Source organism: Taudactylus pleione, unplaced genomic scaffold (genome assembly GCF_031769625.1).
Source record: "Taudactylus pleione unplaced genomic scaffold, aTauple2 ptg000145l, whole genome shotgun sequence".
Taxonomy (NCBI): Eukaryota; Metazoa; Chordata; class Amphibia; order Anura; family Myobatrachidae; genus Taudactylus; species Taudactylus pleione.
This window is the reverse complement of record NW_028284547.1, coordinates 5,864,770-5,888,746: the sequence shown is the minus strand read 5'-3', so window position 1 is coordinate 5,888,746 and position 23,977 is coordinate 5,864,770. Positions and strand designations below refer to the sequence as shown.

The 23,977-nt window shown below is 40.0% G+C and overlaps 1 pseudogene; it reads right to left on the bottom strand.

Moving 5' to 3' along the window:
• Window positions 1-23,977, bottom strand: part of LOC148522656 (uncharacterized) — a 200,635-nt pseudogene that overhangs the window by 37,908 nt on the left and 138,750 nt on the right.

The following is a 23,977-nucleotide window of genomic DNA, read 5'->3' as shown; positions in this document are numbered from 1 at the left end:
CTATACAGTATTTGCTGCCTTTGCACTTAACCTTTTAACCACCACATAATGAATCACTCATCAGATTGCTTTGAAAGTATCTGGTGAATTTAGATATATTCTATGGGCAAAATGTACTATGTGGTGGGTTCTAATCCCTGGCGGTTTGGTGGTGGTTTGGTGGCGGCTTTGCTATCTGCAGATTTACTAAGACCAAATCCGCTTCAAAGCCGCTGCAAAGCGCTGTCAAAACACATTTTAGAATAAAATATATCAGGGCTAGCACCAGGGCCGGTGCTTCCATTACGCAGCTTTAGGTAGCTGCCTATGGGTGCTGGGACCTGGGGGCAGCAGCAAATTGGGCCAATATTGAGTGAGATATTTCCCACTGGGCCAATCCCCTGCTCACCTCTACATGGCTGGTTTGCAATACATGCTATGCTGATGGAGGCTTCCGTGATCAGAGCTCCGCTGAGCTAGAATTGGGCAGCAGTACTGTAGGTAAGGTATAATGGCAGTGGGAGGGCTGCTGTGCATGCCTAGCTTCAGCAGCACCTCCCTTGCTGTTTCCTGCACTGAACACTCTTTGAGCTCTGAGCCTCCAGCTGCATGTTTGACCCTCCCACCTTTCTTGTCAGCTGGGGCCCACAGCCCGCCTCCTCTTTGCAGCTGTCAGGGTGACAGTGGCTCCTGTTCTTTGGGTGGCCCCTCTTTAAAATAAAGGGTGTCATGCACGGCCCCACCTGTCCCTGGGGCATGTCTCAATGAATCAAGTTCCTGTCCCTGGCCGGCTTTTTTTACTGCCTGTACAAGACAAGAGGAGCCAGCCTCAGCGTGCAGACAGGAGCGCCTGACAGGATGAAACCCGAGCCACATCAGTCCAGGGGGGGGTGGTGGGGTTAGGGAAATGATGGATATAAAAGTGAAAATGTGATAAGGGGGTATAAAGCACAGTATATAAGGGCTGAGAGGTGATGGGTATAAAATATATAAGGGCTGGGAGGTGATGGGTATAAAATATATAAGGGCTGGGAGGTGATGTGTATACAGCTTATAAGGGCTGAAAGGTGATGGGTATAAAGTATATAAGGGCTGGGAGGTGATGGGTATACAATATATAAGGGCTGGAAGGTGATGGGTATACAATATATAAGGGCTAGGAGGTGATGGGTATACAATATATAAGGGCTGAGAGGTGAGGAATGTAAAATATATACGGGCTGGGAGGTGATGGTTATACAATATATAAGGGCTGAGAGGTGATGGCTATAAAATATATAAGGGCTGGGAGGTGATGGGTATACAATACATAAGGGCTAGGAGGTGATGGGTATAAAATATATAAGTGCTGGGAGGTGATGTGTATAAAATATATAAGGCTTGGAGGTGATGGGTATAAAATATATAAGGGCTGGAAGGTGATGGGTATACAATATATAAGGGCTGGGAGGTGATGGGTATACTATATATAAGGGCTTGGAGGTGATGGGTATAAAATATATAAGGGCTGGAAGGTGATGAGTATACAATATATAAGGACTGGGAGGTGATGGGTATACAATATACAAGGGCTTGTAGGTGATGGGTATAAAATATATAAGGGCAGATAGGTGATGGGTATAAAATATATAAGGGCTGGGAGGTGATGGGTATACAATATATAAGGGCTGGGAAGTGATGGGTATAAAATATATAAGGGCTGGGAGGTGAAGGATATAAAATATATAAGGAGTTTGGGATTAGCACAAAACATATAAGGGGGTTACACAAACTTTTAAAATATGTATAAAGGGAATGAGTATATGGGGCTCAAAATCACCAAATATACAGTATATATATGGGATGGGGTCTGGTGTAAAATCATTAAGTGGGAAGAAGTGGGGGGACATTTATTACATATACAGTATATTTGTAACAAACTAGGATTTGCAACTGTAATTAAAAAAAAGATGAAGGGAAAAAGGGAAGGGGATAATCAGTTGGCGCTGACGACCAAGCAGCTGGTTCAATGGAGTGGTCAACTCCCAACAAGAGCTTAGAACAAAAAGGAGGGTGTGAACCGTGCTGAATATATCTAATAAATATGCTGATATATATGAATGAAAAGCACAAATAATACCTTGTTCAGACCAATGAATTAAAAATAAAACAGTAAATAGTAATGATAATCTATCAAACACAAGCAATGAATATTCTATATGGCTTGATCAATATAAACAATTTATTTTATTCCTTGAAATATAAAAAGTACATTTACTAATGTGCACAAAGAAGTTGAACATATCTAGTATTTAAACATACACAAATAAAAAATATAAATATTAAAAGAGATCCTGAAATCAAGAGTCTCTATATTGAAAAAAAATAAACATGATCAACACTCATGAACAGGATATATTATAAATAGCTTGATGTCAGCTTTTTATTACGGGTTTGGTATGGGATGCTGGTGGTCAGAATCCCGACTTGGTTAGGATACCAACACCTGTCGGTCGGTATCCTAACCCTCCCCTCCTAGTGCCTAAACCTAACCTCCCCCTCCCGCACCCTACACTTAACCCTCACACCTAGTGTCTAAACCTAACCTCACCCTAGTGCCTAAACCTAACTGCCCCCTCTTGCAGGCTAAACCTAACACTCCCACTTAATGCCTAAACTGAACCTCCCCCTAGTGCCTAAATCTAACCTCCCCATCTAGTGCCTAAACCTAACTTCCCCCTCCTGCACCCTAAACCTAACCGTCCCCCTTAGTGTCTAATCCTATGCTCTTGCCCTAACTCCAATACTTATCTTTGGGATCCTTATGGTGGGGATGCCATCGTCAATATTCTGACAAGTGTCAGGATTCTCTCATCGACATTCTGAACACCATACAGTATATCTGTTTCATGATATCGAGAGTGCTGATCATGTTTATGGGTGCCCATCTACACCCGCTTCCACACTCCCTGGAGAAAAAAAAAACACAGAAAGCGCTAAGACAAACTGCGGCAGAAGCCTAGCACCAGCCCTGGCTATCCCTAAAACTACTGAGAAAAGAAGAGGAAAAAAGTATTCCTACACGGGGCACTCATGAGCTACAGATTGATATCTAATAATGATGTTTATTTATCATTTGGGGATTCAACAATTTTCTAAAATGTAGCTTTTATTAATACAAATAAAAGTTACCAGCAAAATATCAATAATTAACATGCACAAACAGTAATAAAGAAAATAATAAAAAAAAATGTATTGCCTATAGTTAAGGTATAAATCATTCCCATATATACTAGACACAAATTGTCATTAGATTCAACGTGCCACACTGTTATGGTCATATGTGAAATATTTCCTATAGAGGGTCCTCTTATTAGGATAATAGATCCACAATGATCATTAATTATTGTGACCAATATAGCTTTCCAAAAAGTTCATGTGTGTCATTACATTCAATAATTTCACTAGATGGTTAATTGTTTATTGTACATTCAATAATTCCACTAAATGGTTAACTATTTAAAGTATTTATGTTCCTAGACTCTAGGACCTAGAGTGTATTATCATGTATGATTGTAACAGCACAATATTCTGAGACACTGAACTGATTGGTTCTGTTGCTACCTTATAGCATGTATCACACTGTATTGAATCCAACCCTGATGTTATCTTTCCTTATTGTTGAATCCTCAGAGTATTATACACATCTAGGGAGTTTAGAGTACTAGTATAATATCATATATCAAGCTGATTTTTATCATAAGAATCTTATAATCATAGTCACTTATTTCCGCTCATATATCTCCCTTACAGTGGTATAGTAAATTAATATTTATAGTAATGATTATGAATCATCTCATCCAGGAGTGATATGATACTATCCTGTTATATTAATTGTGATACACTGTTACCACTATTAAGACTGTCCCCTTTGTTTGATATAGGGGAGCCACAGTCTATTACTTATTGATGTGATAGCAGTAATGCTGAATTAAAACAGGATGCCCTTATTATAAAACATCAGTTCCCATTCATCTACTCCGTTTTGGGCAGCGCTGTGACTGTAACTATCACAACGTCTAATCCCAGACACATTCATTCACATTCGCAACAGATACATTTAGAGATCCACATGATAGTCATTGAAAATGTGGCATTGATTCGCCGCTATATGTTCAGTGTGGAATAAACATCACTGGGAAATTAGACAAACAAGTAACATGCTGGCATAGTATACCGCATGTTTACCTGACGCGCGTTTCTCTTAGTCAGCTTAGTCATAGGATCAACCCGTCCGTCGGGTAGATGGATATTAAGTAGCACAGCTCTTCCAATCAGGTGCATTCATAAATAATTTATGTTTAATACAGCCAATCCACAGCCTCCATTTGTAGTGACCATTTGAGCCAATAAGGTTAGCTTGTCAGCATTTTCATTGGTCGGGTTCCGACTAAAGGGAATCCCTTATACGTAATAACATCAGGTTGTTTATCCATGTTGCTGTGGTGATAATCTCCTGACTGATGTTCCTTATAGCCAATCCACAACCATAATGGCCATAGTTAAAGCCTATCAGGTTCACTTGTCAGCCTTTTCATTGGTCAGGTTCCGACTGAAATGAATCCCTTATGTATAATTACATTAGGTTGTTTATCTACATCAGGTTGTTTATCCATATCCTCCTGTTCAATCCCTTATCGGTAGGTATCTTATTCCCATCATTTTGCTTGATCATAAGGATACTTCTTATCCCTTACAATCATAATGTTACGTTATTCAGTATTGCCTATATATTAATATTAAATGAGGAAGAGGCATACTTCAGATAACATCTTTATATCAATCTATTGATTAGGATGGTCACATATTAAATAACAACAGATCACAGTTGTTAATAGTGAAGAATCTTTTTTGGAGTTTACCTATAGTATGATTTCCAAAGGACCAAATTAATATAGTTTACATGAACATTATTCTATATATCGATGATCAATGATCCCAATATCCTATATTTGTAAGTGTTCCTAAATGTTAATACAGTGAGTTAATAAGTGATTATACATAAACATTATATTGATATAATTAGTGAATAATATTAGTCATTGAGATGGCAGTCTGCCTTGAGGCGAGATACTGCCTAATATTATTCACTAATTATATCAATATAAAGTTTATGTATAATATGCAAACTATATTAATTTAAGGAGGGGACCAAGTGGACCATCCAAGAACTAGTCCGAGGGGACTTCATTCCACGGGGAACTGTATCTGGTTGACACTCTGAAACTTAAGGCTTGACTGCTTGAAAAAGGTCTGTTTGGGGCCTGAAACAACACCTGTATATAAGCCTACTGTCTGTTTGATGAAATAGAATAAGCTGCAATTCTACTGGTGAGTGCCATATATATATATGTATATGTAAAAAACAAAAGAAAGAAATACTACTAATGTGCATGAAGTCCTTTGATTGAAATGTCCACATTTAGTAAGTTCAGATATAGGAGTAGTGCAGCTGCATCCCAGCTCCAAGACATGGAGTGATAAGTTCTAGATTTTGATGAAATTAAAAAGAAAAGTGCACTCGTGATTATATGAATAACAGCAATTTTACTTGTAACATTTGCTTACGTGCATCAAAGTTTAAAACAATAATCTACACCATGGACAAATCTCCGAATCCTGGTGTAATCAATAATGTGCTGATTTTACTAAAAAAGGGTTTACAATTTATTTCAAGATTACAACAGTAGCTGTGCAATAATGGTTTGCACAGAAAGCATGAACTAGGATAACATCAAGTAAGAAAAATATAAAAAATATATAAAAAAATGGAAATTAAATAATATTAAAAACACTTTTATTCTTTTTTTCAAAAAAGAAACTATGGAGCTTATCTCAATTTTAAGAAGGTCCTGGAAGGCTGGATTGAACTGTCCCAATGCGTTTTGTCTATTCTCTAGACTTCTTTAAGGGGATGTCCATTATGTGCCGTGTCCCTGTATTTATACCCCTTTGCTTGATATGCTGAGTTTAAGGGGCAGAGTTTTAGTGAGACATCACTTCTGAGTACTGGATATGCTATGTAATGCACATAACAATCGATGAGGGTCTATCCACAGGACTAACAACTATAGTTCATATTTCCATCAGGGCCCTAGCAAGTAACATTGCCAATCATGTATAAAAAATGGAGCTTTACACTACTTGTCCATAAACATTCAGTGGCAGCCATCTTTTTGGATCCCTTATGTACATTAATACTCTCAAGTGGCAGTGCCCATTTTGCTGTATCCCATTATGTGTACTTCGGCCATTTTTCTGGATTCATCTCAGTAGATCTGTTGTGCACTCATTCCCATGGAAATTTAGTGGCAGCCATCTTTTTGGATTCTTTGTACTCATTTTGCAATCCATTTTATTATGTCCTATTGTGATTATTTCAGCCAATTTACTGGGTTCTCACTTAGCTCTGTTGGCCATTTTGCTATGTCAGATATTTGCATATATGGCAATTCTTAAATAAAAACATGGTTAAGACATCTGTATCCTTCCCAGAGTATTTATTGTGGGATGGTTTTTCCTAGACATAAATGGTGTCTCATGGTTGATTCCTAGGTATTCAAAAATTAATGATTAGAAAGTGTAAATACAACACAGACCCATAGGTTTTTTTTTATGACAAACATAATTTCTTATCATGTTTTTTGGGTGGTAACATGGATTATTCCAAATTATAAATGTTTATTTATTCAATATGTGACTTGTGTACATGTAAAATGCAAAGTGTACTAAATAATTGACTCAACCATGTCACAGTCTTCAGTCATAAACATTGATGAGAGCAGAGGTGTCTAGCACTGGCACACTGCAGGATACCCATCCCTTGCCATCTCATCTCCAGACACATGTGGGCAATACAGTACCTATTACACAATGCCCAGGGCACATAGCTCCAGACCCCACTGAAAGTAGGCATAGGAAGGCACCATTAGCCATGTGAGAGTCTTGACTGTGTGCATTGCTTAGATCTGCAGCCACTTACCTGGATGAGGCTGAGCTAGGTTAGTACATGCTGCAGCTACTGCAAAGAAATGGTGTAGTGTGGCCTGGGAGAGAGCTAGAGAATAGTATCACACCCACTGCTATTGGCTGCTGCAACTACATTCCCAAATCTACAACTGTAACTGCAGCTAAACCACTCTATGAACTGATCATTAATCCCTGCCTCCCCCTTTGCACACATTTTTTAGGACCCTTAATCCAGAGTTATCCTGGTGAATAGCTGCTGTGCATTAAGGATTCCTAAAAACTTGTTGAATTCTGCAGCTCTCCTAGGGAAGCAACCCACTACCTCTGTTCACAGCACAGACTCGCCTAGCATAACTACATTATTTATGAAATGCTCCCTATTAGAGCTTGAGATGTAGAGATATGGGATGAGGATGAGCAGACCTTATCCAGTTGTGTACAGGATGTGTATGCTTGGAGAGGTGATCAAGGAGAAAGTCAGAATGTGCTAAGGGGAGATGATCACTCCAATTGCCTCCCTTCCTCCCTGGATATGACATTCCAAATCCAAACAGTGTTTGACAAGTTCAAAGAAGATCTCAGATCTTTATTTCAATAGTCAGGGAAAGTTACTAGTTAATGTGTTGCTTTGTTACAAAACAGAAAATAGCTAACATCTCGTACACAACCAGTAGTGACATGGTACATCAGGTGGAGTCAAAAATGTTAAATCTTGAAATGGTCTGATATATACAGCCTGTGTACTTTGGCAAAAAGGTCTCTCCTTATTTCTCTCCTACAGTAGTGTTTTATTTGCAGCAATTCTATTATGAAGACCTGATTAATGTCTCTTCTAAACAGATGATAGTGAGATGTGTCTGTTTCCCAAACTTACTTTAACTGCCTCTAATCTAAGATGATATTACTTGGTGATTTCTGAGGTTGGTGACTCTATTACATTTCTCCTCTATCTTTCATGTGGCAATGTTAATGGGAACCTGTTACATCATAGAACTGTATGGTATTTTCCGCTGTACAAAATAAAAAAATTCCTGATATATGACTTGTACATCAAGAAAAAGTGACTGATCATAACATCTTCTTTTCCCCTACTAGTTTCCATCCAGATCCTGTCCATAAGGGTTTACCATTCTTGCAATTGTTGCGGGTACATCAAATTTGTAATAATGACACTGACATGCATGTACAAATGGATAACATGATCAACAACTTTGTAGAATAAGGTTATGAATGATCTACTCTGCAAAAAATGAAAGATAGAGTGGTGGCCATTCCACATAAATCCACATTATGCTCTAAACCACAAAAAAATGACCAATAACAAAATTACTTGGCCTAGCAGATTTAACACTGCTAGCTTTAAAACCCGTAATGCCATCAAAAAATACTGGTCTTAATAACTAGTGTTAAAGATCTTAGTGGTTTACATGACAAAAACATTCTAGCATGCTATTCCCATGGTAAAAATTTCAGGGACTATCTGGTACATCCAGATGTGACCAATAAGTTTATACATTTCTTTAGGCCCTTTGAAAAAAGGATACTTTAAATGACTACAGGTGAGAATTTTAAACACTCCTACTCAGCAAAGTACTAGCGAACAACCTGTAGCGAAGCATTTTGCCTCTGCAGTTCACTCTTTAACAGCTATGAAACATATTATCATAGATCAAGTTTCTCCAGTAACAAGAGGTGGCAATAGATATAAATTGCTCATGCAGAAGAAAGCTAAGTGGATCTTTCTGTTAGATACTCTAAGTCCTAACCTTTCCCCACACAGAGCCCATTCATTTAATTCCACTCAGAGTCCAGTAGTACCCCTTATAAAAAATATGCCAAGCAGTAGTGTCCATTATATATACCACCCAGTTATGCCCCTTACACTACACATTAATGCCCCTTACACATTATATCACACAGTAATGCCCATTCAAGATTATGCCCTAGTATTAGTGCTTCATTTAACACATTATTCCACACAACTGAAGTGACCCTTACACATTATGAAACACAATAATTCCCCTTATAATATTATACCACACAGTAATGCACTTTACACACATGCCCTCCCCAGCAACTCACAACCCTATGTAAGTCCAACAGCTTCTCACCTTCCACTGTGTGCCATTAGCAGACAGCAGGTGTGGATTTGGTGCAATGATGCCAGTTAATTACAGCTGGCACATCAGCAGGCAGCAGCAAGCATGGACAGACAGCACCGGGTGCAATTTAAATTTGGATCTGGTCACAATACAGTCGTAGCTTGCAGACTGGCAGCCAATAAGGAGCCACCACTGCTGAATGGATGATGGTGTGCAAGCACTGATTTCCTCGCAACTGGCATCACTGCCTCTCCTTGTCTACTTGCTGGTGTTCCTGCTATAATCAGCTGGTGGGCTGGCAATAAATTAGCACCGCTGACTCCCAGGCACCCCTGGCAGCCTTGATTAGTCTGTCCCACCTTATGTGCATGACTGGGTGCATGGGGAGTGGTGGGCCATAGAGGCAGCTTGGGCACCATTGCAGCAATGCCCTTTGCACCTACAGTAGTTATGCCTCTGTTTGCATGCATTCTATCAAACAGTGGGGTCCTTTTTAGGATCAATATAATGGGTTTATACCTGAGGACAATGTAAACAAATAAAGGCTGTGAGTGTACTTCAGGGTCCATTCTTCAACCAATGCAATGCCGGATATCCATGCTAGTAATTAATAATTTAGGCAATCTATGAGCACTTAACCAATCACATTGCTTATTACATTACACTTGTGGAGAGGATCAACTATACAGGTTTCTCCTCTTTAGGCTTTACCAAGATTGAAGAATATACAACACTTGTCACATTCAGAAATAAAAGAAATGATCATTTGTAAGCATATTACAATTATACAAGTTAACTTAAAAAAATATATTCTGCATTCAGTTACTCACAGTGGCGCCTTGTGTGATTAATAAGTGTTCTTTCTAGTAAAACATTTACATCATTTATTTAGTTTCACTACCGTGTGAATCCTCTGATGTCTAACAAGATCTCTTATATCAGTAAAAAACTTAATACATTCAGAGCATTTAAATGGATCTCTCCTGTATGAGTCCCCTGATGACTGATAAGATGTGACTTTATGGTAAAACAATTACTACATTCAGAGTATTTAAATGGTTTCTCTCCTGTGTGAATCATCTGATGATAGATAAGATATGACTTTATGGTAAAACAATTACTACATTCAGAACATTTAAATGGTTTCTCTCCTGTGTGACTCCTCTGATGTATGAGAAGATGTGACTTACATGTAAAGCTTTTGTCACACTTAGAGCACAGATTTGGTTTCTCTCCTATGAGACTCATCATGTATTAGATGACAAATAAATTAGCTGTAGAAGGTTTCTCCTATCCAGAAATGAGAATAGATTTTGGGATTACTCCAGAGATGTCAGAAGAAATAATGTCTTCAGTTGGCTTGATCAAAGAAAAATGTCACTTTCTACAAAGTCTTCTTTATGGGAATCCTGTTCCTTTTTTATTCTGTAAGAAAGAAAAAATATATATTTAAAAGCATAAAGGTTACTGGGGTAAATCTACTTTTATAGTTATAGTGTTATATTATATACAGAGCATGATATATTTTTATAAACACTAACTTATGTGACCCATGTTTTACCTATTTTAAATATGTGTGTAAGTTTGCAGATTGCTATATCCTTATAGCCAAACAAAAGTTCATCACAGAGACCTCTTCATCAGATACCAATACTTCTATAGTACACACTGTTTATTAATGTTACTATGCAAATTGCATAATCCTCAAACTATGAATTTAGAATGTGTATATTATACATTACTCACCCCCTGCACTGTCCATAGTAGTGATGTGTTTAGAGGTATCGGGTTTATCAGAAAAGCTAGTGAAGACTGTTAAAGAAACTGCTACATTGTGGAGATGGCATTGCTCCCCTGAGTATGAATTTATGTATATTGTGAGAAATTATATTAGTTTCTTTAAATATTACTATAATTTATTTTTGTTTATCATAATTTGATTATGTAAATACCAGAAAATAGTTTATTTTTGTTGATCAAAAGTATAAGAGGAACATAAATTATATAAATACATTTTGATAGAAGTGTGAGTGTCTAATTATTAAACGAAATAGTTTCTAAACAGGTGTTTAATAAATGTATAAGCAATAATTTTTAGTGTAATAGGTTAAAGAAAACATAAATCATATTGCTTACCAAATAACATCAAAAATACACTTGAAGATTAATATAAAATCAAAAATATCTTCCAGACAACCAGCAACAGCCAATAGTTTTTAAGTTAGTCAATGTGTAGTACACTGATATCATAAAAGCACACTTAGTGCATTAAACTGAGAGATGTGTTTTCATGAGATTTGCAGTAGCAAAATATAACTCTATCCTAACTACCCAAAGACATAATAACTGGAGGACAGAAAGGGTAGTAATTGAAGCATAGTCTAGTTCTTATATTCTAGGGTTTCTTTACAGGGCAGCGAATGGTGGATGAGAAAACCAAACGAATATGGTACATAGAGAGAAAGTATAGGGAAGATAATAACTTCTGTTGTTTGTTGTATGTTAGCTAGAAAATTCCCTGATACTAGTAATTTGCAGAGAAATACCCAGTGGACCAAATGCTTGGGTGCCTATGAAAAGAGAACAGGGGCTGGCTGGCAAACTGTAGCTATAGAGGCAAGCACACAGCACTGGCCAATAGCAGGGGCCCATCCTTCTTATGGCCCTGCCTTCACTTTTCCTGACTCCTGGAGTTGGGATGCACTGTAACTTGACTTGAACATGGTGCAAGTTGCTGTGTGCTGGCAGATAAAGGTGGTAAACATCAGCTCTTAGCTAAGTGCAACAGTCATGTTACTGGCTCTTATTCCCTTTAGCAATGCAATGTCAGATGTGCCCTAATCATAGGTAAACTAGACATTAAATAATTGGTGGTCCCAGTTCCAACAATTTGCTAGAAAATATGCAACCTTGGAAGTTTGCCACTATGTTTCATGACCATTAGATGATAAAGATAACATTGTAGTCTACAGGCTACATTTTGCAAAAAAGTTATGGGACAAGGAATGGTAGGATCGCTCCCTGGCACTCACCAATAGCGCATGCACGGTGATCAGACTGCACATGCTCAGTAGTGCAATGGCTACTAGCAAATAAATTAAAGTGATCATAATTGTGATTACTTTAATTGTACACATTGCAGGGATGGTCTCCTATCTGAGCCCCTGTCCATGCAAGTGTTTAGTGCCATGATGGCTGTATTTAATTACTTATTGCAGCAAATAGTGGCAATAAGAAAGGATAACTATCAGGTCTAAGACTTAATAATTGCTAAATATGCCACATATACACAAATGTATGCATACATATATACACAGCGTGTATATATAAGTACTATGACTGCAGCCTATTAAGCAAGTTGCACATAGCACCAGGGTCAGCTATAAATTTAATTTATGTGAGAGATGGACATATGTATATAATTATATATATATATATATATATATATATACACACATATACAGAATTACTAAAGCAGACTAATAAGTAAAAAATAAAAATTTATTTAAAAGTTGCAATTAAATTAAATGTATCAAAAGCAAAATACAATTATAGAAAAAACACATTTGTATCTAGTTGCCATGGCACTACAAGTCCCAGCATATCCAGTTGACAAGGTGTGCTGGGACTTGTATTCTCATAATAGCTAGACTGGCAGTTAGTAGTCTAGTTACCAATAGGACCACTATGTTTCTTGCCTGTCTATGTAGAGCTCCAGGTCATGTTGTAACCTGTGATCCGGACTACCAAGGGAGGCAAGCTGCCTGCTGTGTCAGTGCTGCATCTGTAGGGATCACTGTGTATTGGCTTTGTATAGAGGCAGACTGCATTATATCACTTGGAAACAGAAAAGAGGAGGTGCTCGTTCCCCAGAGTAATCCGCCATTGATCACGACTTTGCTTTAGTCACCCCAGTGAATGATGATCTATTGAGTCCTGACTGGCATCTCCACCTGTCTGAGCATTCGGACTGCAGACACATGGAACTAGCAGTGAATGATGGTGATTGAAGAGGCACTGGTGAGATGTTGTCCTGTACACACCTGGATCACCCTTTGGTTCCACCTATGGTTTCTTTTTGCTCCATTTGAGGCCTGACTGCTATATCATTTTTTGTAATTATGAGCCCTGTAATTACAGAACAGAAAAATCAGCCAGATATACAGTGGAACTGGAAGAAACTTTATTGTGATCTTCACTAGAACCAATAAGTTCAACACCAAAGTGTAGGGAAAAACTAAAGTGGCTCACTGACTTGTCAAAGGCAGCCCAATATGAGATTGGGTTGGGGGACATATGTCCCCCTGCACCCTGGCCAAGCCCACCCCTGAAAGGGAAATACCTGTAAGTTCAGTTCAAAAAGTTTCCAAGTGGCAGTCACCTCTGCAGAAACTGGGTCACTTAGAAATGTGTATTTTACTCATTCAGGGCTTGTTCACAATATAGGCTACATTATGAACAAGTCCTTCACAGGCAAAGTGCAGATGCCAAACTGCTTATGTGCAGATCTTGTTTTACAAGATTACTTGCAGTGCCCTAATTGTTAGGTGGCAGACAGCAACACAGGAAACTGGAGCATGTCACCCCTGTTTTCTGGGTGTGCTAAAGCCAGTGACTGTTTCCTTGGATGCAGCTTTACTAACTTAAGCAGAGTGAATTCCCCGGTAATATGAAGGTTTCTCAGAAGGTCATTGGTCACATAGATGATCCAATGCTGCATCTATGGATGCAGCAGCTGATAAGGAAAACCAGTAAGAAGTGCCAATTTACATAAGATGCCTCCTATGTCATTAGCATATTATTACATAGATTAGTGTACATTTCTATAGAAGGCAAAAAATCTATAACTGTTATAATATTTATCAATATATTTTTATTTATAATATAATTACCTAACTATGAAGATTTTTTTATCTTTGTCTTTCTTACTCCTCCATCCGTCCAGCTCTCCAACCAGCAATTAAAACATGCAGCTCTGCCATTAGCTCTCAGTAGCCTGATACAGCCTATTTATAGTCATCCCTCCCCATCTCTCTCCATAGTGCCCAGGATGAGCAGTCAGAATTCTTACACTGAGGGTGACATGTAAATTAGGGTCTCATAACATTAGTTTATATTTATATAACAATGCAGCTTCCCGTGGGTAGCTCCTTGTCTTGTAAATGAGGTGTAAATATTCCTAAAGTCACTTACTACAGTGTGAAATGCTAATTACACCTTAGCAGTGGTAACACCTTGTATTCTACTTAGATCATAGCAGCCTCTGGCATCCTGTTATGTCACCACAGGGACCTTTTTGTTTAGGAATCACCTACTGTCTGGGCAGAGTATCAGCAGAAATACTTTTCCTACATATTAGCAGGAAACTTACAATTAGTCATTGTAAATAGTTACATAAATAAACCTACAGTATATATATATATATATATATATATATATATATATTAGCAGTCAAATGTTTGTCCAAACCTAAATGAACGTATGTTTTTCATGGTCTGAAAGACTGTGATATAAAGGCTTAATATGAGTTTCTTAGACATATATACATAGTAAATTTGATGCCTATGTATGTCTTTTCTTTCAAAAGTATTATATTTATGAAAAAAATGTTTGTTTGTTTGCTTTTTCAAATGCCCTCCAACAAGTAGTTTTCATTTAGAAGTAGAGTAAAATTCAGAGGAGGAAAATGAAACATAAAGAGTTAATCATCATTTCTGCTAGTTAATGCCTTATGCAGATGTTGTGAAACAAGGTCCTCCATGGTTGAGCACAGGTGGCTTAATTAGTAACTCTTTCTCTTTAAATTAATTACATGTGCTCCGCCATAGATATCTCTAAAACTTAAACTGTTGTGGAGCCTTAAGGACCATGTTTGGGAACCTCTAACCCAGTGATTCCCAACCTCGGTCCTCAAGGCACACTAACCGTCCTGGTTTTAGTGATATCCATGATTGTGCACAGATGGTTAAATCAATATAACTGAGGTACTAATTAAGTCACTTGTGCGCAAGTATGGCTATCGATAAAACCTGGACTGTTAGTGTGCCTTGAGGACCGTGGTTGGGAATCCCTGCTGTAACCTAATGGCAATCAGCAGTGCTATGTAAGTTTATGGTGGGGCTAAATTGGTTAAAAAAATGTGTTTGATGTTGAGGTCCAGAAAAGGGCAAGTAAAACACACAGGTCTATTTCCCCTGATTTATCACATACTTATGTCATTATAAAGCATGGCTCTAAAAAGTGATAATTCTACAAAATTTAGTCACTTGCTGAAAATATTAAGGCACACAGACTTCAAAAGTTTATAAGTCCACCCAAATATAGGCGTAATGGTACATGGTGGGAGATAGAAGCCTCCTTACCCATTTAATCGTATAATTACCATGGTAAGGGGCTACCGTTTGTGCATCTCGAGGCACATATGGTAAGTACATTGCTGGAATTAATATATTGCACCGCCTAAATACGTATGCCCATAATGCACTCCCTATTGACAATGAGCCTGCAGTGTGGAATTTATATGAATTCTCACACGTTATCAGTGTTCACTCAGCTCTCCAAATTGTAGTCAGAACCTTATCCCCTGAGTGAAACCTCACATATAGGTGTGTTAGAATATTAGACTGTGGAATCAGAGCCTCCATTGCCCATATAGATCAGCTCTAGGCCCAGATGAAATGCAGCAGCACTCTGGTGAGAATAAAAAAATGAGATGGCAGTATAACTTGGTGCAGGGAGAGAGCCAGGCCCCAGAGGTGGCCTGGTCCCCATAGCAGTCCCATTCCATGCACTTAATGTAGCTACAGTATTGCCTATGAGTTGCAGGTGTTCTGCCAAAGATTACACAATCCTTTCTATACAGCGAGTACACTTCTCCAGTGGCAGCTCCTCTTCTGTTGTTCCAAAGACTTCCAGTTACAGCGCTGAGTAGATCTCTCCACCCGCAGACCTCGGCCACCTTGTTACATCGCAGTTATATTTTGAAATAACTGACGTAAATAATTATGTTAAAAGTTGCCCCTTATTATGTGTAACAATAACATATTATATTATATTAGTTAGAAATTGTTCTATGGTGCAGTAAAAAAAAGTTATGCGTCATAGTTAAATATTGTTATGTGTCTTAGAAAAATATTACTATATGTGATGGGGATGTGTTGTTATGCGATGCTTAGTAAACATTATTATATGATAGATATTTAATGCTATGACTTGCATTCAAACATTATTATAAATCAGATATAAATGTCTTACCAGTCTAGGCCGACCTCGGCGGGCACAGAGGGGCACCCAGTGCTGACCCTTCCCCGTAGGGGTCAGCGATGCTCCTTCCTGATCCTCAGCTTGACACTCAGGGGGCCTTCATCCATGTGCCTCTCACCAGTCTTAACTCTTGGTGGCTTCACTTGGAAAAAACAGAAAGTGTAAGCTCTTTCCAAAGAGCCCTTGCTACACAGTGTAGTGATCTATCTGATCTTTCTGATGTCAAGGGGTCTTTTGTTCTTCTTACAGTGACTTTCTCCAAGATAGCTCTTCTACTTCTGAAGCAGGTGGCTGAGGGTCCCATAGGAGCATGCGCCGCTCTGCATAGGATTTAAAGAGACAGGCGCAGGAATAGGAAATATTGATTGGGGCTGGGTGTGAACTCTGAAATATAAAAGGAAGTTACTGAGAGCACTCCAGTGCCAGAGTATAGGCTCCATTAACATACTCCAGCATTCCTGTGCATATCCTACCTATTGGTTCTGACTTTGGCTTGTTCGTGACTCAAATTCTGTCTGACCCCTGGTTCTGCATTCATATCTGGTTCTGACCGTGGCTACTCCCTGTGACCCATTTACGTCTGCTCCCTGGTACCGTCTTGTCTGTTTGGTTTTGACCCGGCTAGTTGACTACGCGAAAGTATCCTGCTTTCCAAACAAGTTCGCCAGCACCTGTATAGGGAAACCTAACCTGAGGGCTGCGACCTGTGTGTCGGACACAGCCAAGTCCATACCTTCTTGCGAGGATTCCTGGTGAAAGCCGCCGGCACATTAGACTCTGCACCTGAGGAATAGGTCTAGCCAATTCCCTGAATATGGGTAGCATCCACAATCCATCTGATAGTTTGTGACAGATACACAGGAAAATAACATAAGACACTGGAGTTCTGAGAGAGAGCTAAACTCTCAGACTGATAGAGGTAACCTTGGAAAACTGTGAATAGGTTGAAGCAACACTCTGTAGGAAAAAACACAAAGCAACACTGGTGAGTATCTCAGTCACTGGAACAGCAAAGTTGAGCAGCAGTTTCCTGTTCCTGGAGTCAAACTTAAATACCCCTGGGTAGCTGGTCATTGGATCAGAGGATCAGCTGAGTGACCACAGGACTACCATTGGGAGAGATAAGACAGGTGATATGGACCAACATGGCTTCAACCATGCTTGTTACCACAGAAACAAGGATGCACACACGGAAGCCCTAGCAGACCCCAGGCAGGGAAAATACCCAGTCACCACTCTCCTCTACTCCCAGTGACTGAACTGACTGAACACCTAAGCCCAAGGATGCTGGTGCAGAGGTGAGTAGCAGCCAATCCCAGGCCGCATCCTGATAGTACCCCCACTTCCAGGGTGGATTCCAGACACCAAAAATGTGCACAAAAAAATTCCTTCCAGAAATACAAAAAAGCTTCACAGAAAAACTTGAAAAAACTTCTAAAATCTTGAATGAGCCTGTCAGATATCTTTAAGAACTCCAACCTTTCAGACACCAAAAAAATTTTTCAATCTTGGTATAAGGAACTTGTAGATTTACCAAGTTTGACGGTATCAGTTTGCTGATTTCTAATAGCTCTTTCGAGACTTCTTCCTCCGGACTGATTGATCCTGTACCGTATAATCTTGTAAAGGGAGTAAAGCACAGTTTAATGTCTGAAGGTGGTGAAGTCCAGAGCTTAGTACATCCCACCCTCTCTCTCTCTATCTCTCTCATGTAAATATCTATTAGTGAGTATCCTAGATCATTGACTGGTTACATTGACTAGGATTCTGGTATGTACCAGATATCATACAAAGATATCATACAATGGTTCTCCATAGAGGGTTTCTCTCTTTGCCAGTACCCTGAAATAGTGCACTGGGGCCCTCGCATTTCAACCTCCGAGCATAATCACACAAAGATTACACCTATGCTTTCAGGCCAAATGCATCTCTGACATCTACCATTTAATTCCATTGGGTTTTGCCTGCTGACTTCACTCCTAGGAAATGCAAATCCCCTCCCTGGACCTCGTATCTCTCAGTTTGGGGAATGGCAGGACTCTTTTTAGTTGTCCAACTGCATAAATTCGTATCAGTACTGTTCGGCTGCCGCTGTCGGGATTGAACTGGTGGCCAGTGGTAAGTCATACCGATCCCATTGGAATTGTTATAAAGTGGTTTACCTAGTGGAATTACAATACACTTGGAGGGCTGAGGTGTCAGTGTAGTCCAACATGGCTAACGTACACCACTTATCATCTGCAGAATTAACATTTGGGGGCAGATGCTGATCTATATGGGCAACGGAGACTCTGATTCCACAGTCTAATATTCTAATACACCTATATGTGAGGTTTCACTCAGGGGATAAGGTTCTGACTACAATTTGGAGCACTGAGTGAACACTGATAACGTGTGAGAATTCATATAATTCATGTCACTTTACTGTGTAAAAGTGACATGGTGGGAGATAGAAATCTCCTACTCAACTCCTGGAGAGAACCTGGTTAATACCTCCTTATAACACTGTTCTTATCCCTGCATCACTACCCGTTTGCAGCATACACTCACCGGCTGTTGATCTGTATAGAACCTCACTCCGCTCCATCACCAGTGTACATGTAACAGTGAATATGGCTTTTCCTGCTATCCTTCAATAAACCAACACCACTGGTTAAGTAACTGGGCTGTACATAGTTTGAATCATCTACTATTTGTGCCTATATATCTGCAATATCAACACCTGCACGCACACTGGAATCCACCAGCAGATGATTTTGGTGCATGTAGGAGGAGAGAGAGCACAAAACCCATGTAGTAATGATTAATCTTAATACCATACATGTGCAGGCCCGCCAATAGCTGCGGCAGTCCTGGGTAACAAGGGGCATGACCTAATCACAGGATGCGTGGCCACGTCCCCTCGAGGAAAAAAATAAATATGCACCACTGCGAAGCGGCACTGCATGCTGGTGAGGGGATACTCTGAGCCCCTTCAGCCTGGTGCAAAGCAAGGGGGGGGCACAATCAGTGTGATTGCTGCCCCTCACAGGCATAGGAGACTGCTGTGGCTGCTGCTCAGCAGCCACGAGCAGGCTTCCACTGCAGCTCAGCACACATGGTGTGCTGGGCTGCTGTGACGGAGGGGGGTGCAGTGCCGGACCCCCGCTGGGCCCCTCAGGAAGCCCGGGCCCATGTAATTTATACCCGATCCCCCTCATCTTGGTGCTTTTGTACATGTGCAGCATCACTTCCCACTGACTCAACATATATACTCCAATCCAGTGCACAACTGCTACGGAAGGCTCAGCTAACAAAAACAACATAGAAGAAGCCACCGACCCTCATTGCACAATGGAGGAATGCAGTAATGAAAGAGACAACCATTTACTTTGCATTAATAGAAAAATACATTGTGACAAGAACAAGATCCTACTCAGGGAAAATACCAGGCAATATTCCAGAGACTGTGCCTGAAGAAACGGGGGCCGAGGTGGACTCCCAGCCATTAAGTAATGAATCAATGATGAATAGCAAGTGTGAAAAGCTGGAATCAAAACATGCAGATTTTCTACGGGCTCTACCCAGGAAGCCAAATCATTTTATCATGTATCCTAGATCTTACTCTGTAGAAGGCAGGGAAAATGCAGCCTCTATGTATATTGAGTCTAATGTCAGCTTCTCTCCATGTATCATTAGTTCCTCTGGTAGCTTTTCACAGAGAAACTACCATACACAAAGCAGAATTTCCACACCTACCTCTTTAGTGGATATCCCTCCACAATTTGAGCTTGCCAGCATTACAAAAATCCAATAACCAAAAGCTCCCCTTCACTCTTGATTGACAATGATTCTTCTGATAAATCCTTCAAAAAGAAGAAGTTGTCATTCAAGAGGTTCCCCACTTTAAAGTTTAGGAAGAAGACAGAAAACAAGGTCCATGTTGATGTTAACGTGTCCTCTTCCAGGTTATCTTCGGAGTTAAGCTACCATGGCCCGTTCCGGCTAAGGGATGGAGACAAAAGCAGCCTTGATCCATCTCCTCAACTACACAGTCATTCTGGGATGCATTGTCATCCCAATTCTCCTACTGCTATGTTCTTCTACAAGGACATGAAGAGGAAGGGAACGTCTATAGCTTTTAGCAGGAGTGTTGTGAGGGTTGAGTCCTTCGAGGATAGCTCTAGACTGCCATTCATGCCTTTGCCTTTAACCAAACCCAGGTCAATTTCTTTTCCCAATGCTGATACCTCTGACTATGAGAATATCCCAGCAATGAGTTCCGATTATGAAATTCTACAAATTCCCCCAAGGAGGCCAGCCCGAGCTGGGACATTCACCAAATTTATGTATATAGATGTACCAGTGTGAGTAGTATATTCAGTACTGCTGAGAAATAGGACCGGTGCTGCCACATAGAGCTCAGAGGTTCCAAGGTTTTTTTGATGCCTGCGTGCCCACTGAAACTTGACATATGCACCCACTGAAGCAGTTTAGCCTGAAGTTCTGAGGCTATTAATGTTTTCCCCTGTGGGATCTTGACCCTCTTGGTGGCTGCAAAGAAACAGGCAGGGTTTAGAATGGCATTATCCTCCTTTACTTCTTCCATTTCAGCAGAACTAAATGCTCGAGACAGGGCATCGGCCATGATGTTCTTATTACCTGGTCGGTAAGTAATCACTAGAATAAATCGATCGAAGAATAATTGACTAGATTATGACTCACGATAATTTAAACAGTGAGCTGTCCTAAGATATGTCAAATTCTTGTGATCAGTGTAGACTGTTATGATAAATTTGGCTCCTTCTAACAAGTATTGCCACTCTTGTAGAGACAGTTTGATGGCAAGTAGTTCTTCATCACCAACAGCATAATTCCTCTCTGATGTAGAGAGCTTTCAGGAGAAGAAGCCACAGGCATACCTCTTTTTTCCTTTGTCTTTCTGTGACAGGACTGCCCCAACCCCAGCTGTGGAAGCATCCACCTCCAGAAAAATATGGTTGGTCATAATTAGGTTGTCTCAGGATGGGTGCTGAAAGCAAGTGCTGTTTTAAATGGACAAAAAAGAGAACAGCTCCAGCAGGTGATTTAGACTCTCTGATAAATCCACATTCTAGGTTCTCTGTAATGTATTCAGTAACTGCCTGTGATTCGGGAATTGAGAGGGGAAAATCTCTTCCACGAGGTGGGACCTTTCCAGGCAATAAATCTATAGTGCAATCCCACTCCCGATGGGCAGTAAGCGTCTACACTGCCTTTTTGCTGAACACATCTCTGAAGAACTGGTAGGGTGCCGGAAGCTGATCTTCCAAAGAGAAAATGGAGGACCGAATGATGCGATAAGGTGGTTTGACAGGTAATAAACAAGTCCATCGGCATTGAGAACCCCATGACAGGATTTGAGGCTCTTTCCAGTCCAGAACACAGGAATGCTTGCGAAGCCAAGGGAGACCCAGGATAACAGGACTTTCAGCTGACAGTAGGATATATAAAGCTATTGATTCCTGATGAAGAGCCCCTATTTGCATGTTGATTTCTGTCATCTGTGGGTGAATGGTAGCCATGGGAAGTTTATTTACATCCACGCCAATGATGCCAAGAGGTTTTTGTAGCGGCATGCTAGCAATACATAATTCTTTGACCTTTTTAGCCATGATGAATTTGCCATCGGCACCTGAATCCAAGAATGCTTTGACTTCTTCAAAGGAATTTCCCACGATCAGGGTTACATCGATGGAAAACTGGGAAGTAACTTGGTTTTTGGGGTGTATTTCAATGCACCTAATCTGACCACCCATCGAAAATTTAGGCCATCTTGTTTTCCGGAATCGTGCCATGAATCGTAGGGCCAGCTTAAAGGTGAAGCGATGAGACAGTTCCTTTTCTCGTGCTCTCTCTCTGTGGCGAAGGTCTACTCAGATCCACAAGGAGATCAAGTTGTCCAAGGAAGTTGGCAATTCCCTGGATGCAAGGATATCTTTAATTTGATCTGACAGTCCCTGCATAAATGCAGCAATCAAGGATTCATTGTTCTACCCCAACTCTGAGGCAAGGGTTCAGAACTGTATGGCATACTGTACCGCAGATTGGTTCCTCTGTTTCAGCTGCAAGATGGCTGACCCTACAGAGGAAATTCGCCCAGGCTCATCAAAGACCTTCCGAAAGGCTCTCAGAAACTCGGCACTGTTGTTGAAAAGCAGATCATTACTTCCCACAATGGAGATGCCCAAGCCAAAGCTTGACCTAACAATAGCGAGATGATATAAGACACTTTTGACCTGTCTGAAGGGAAACTTGCTGCCTGGACTTCAAACTGGATTGAGCACTGGTTCAGGAATCCACAACAGCCTGTCAGATCCCCATCATACTTAATTGGATTTGGGATCTGTATTAGTGCAGAAGACCCTGCGGCTGGTGCTGTAGTAGATGGACCTGGTTGTACTGGAGGTGCTTGAGTGACACTGACTTGCTGCATCACTGAATAATCTAAACATGGTCTTGTTCTTGCTTCTCGACTCCAGGTGTTGTGGTATCGGATCACCAGTAGCATCCATGTTTTTTGCCAGAGTATTCTGTCACAACTCATGGATGGATTGTGGATGTGGCCCGTATTTAGGGAATTGGCTACACCTATGACTGTGGTGCAGAGTCTAATGTGCCTGCGGTATTCACCAGGGACCCTCACAAGAAGGTATGGACTTGGCTGCATCCGACACACAGGTCATGGCCCACAGATTAGGTTCCCCTATACAGGTACTGGTGGACACTGGATGAGGTGCAGAAGAATAAACGTAGTCGACAGGCCGAGTCAAAACCAAACAGACGAGACTGTACCAGGGAGCAGACATAAACAGTTTATATGGGAAATGGGCCTCAGACTGCATACCTTGGACATTATATTTATATATATATATATATATATATATATAATTGGAGGTGCTACCTGTGGAGACAATTGATATATGCACAAAAAAAGAGAAGTACAGGTGCTCAACTCCAAATTAACTGATTGTATTTAAATAAATAAATTTTTGCAATGAAGAGAGGTTTTTGGCATAATCTTGGGCAAGGTTATGGGTCTACCCACTGCATCCGGGTAACCTCTGTCGGGTAGGTCCCTAATATACTAGGATTCAAATCCAGAGCACAGGACACCCCCAAACTGGCCCAGCTAAACCACCCCTCTTATATGTATATATATTTAGTATGTAATACTAGAAAATATAAAAAAAGGATAATAAAGAAATAGTGATTAAAAGTAATGAAATGTATAATACAAACTGCTATATGCCTATTAATGATCCTCACAATTCATAGTATGTCCATGTTTCATGAGCATATATCATGTGCTTATTGTGTACAGACTGAGCTGATCATCAAATACTTCTAATTATTTATACTCTTGCAATAAACCTATGTAATAGTCTTGTATTATTACAAGGAATTTCAGTCAGAGTTGATATAAATGTTGCTCTCTTGGCAATATATGTACCAATATGTCTCAGCTCATTCACAGTCATACATAAAGCTCTATTTTTGTAGGACAATGTGTGTTTCATTTATTCCAATATTCCTGTAAACCCCTTTTATTGAAAATATTATTTATTTTTAAGGTATATCTAGCATCCCCAATCAGCTTAACTCCT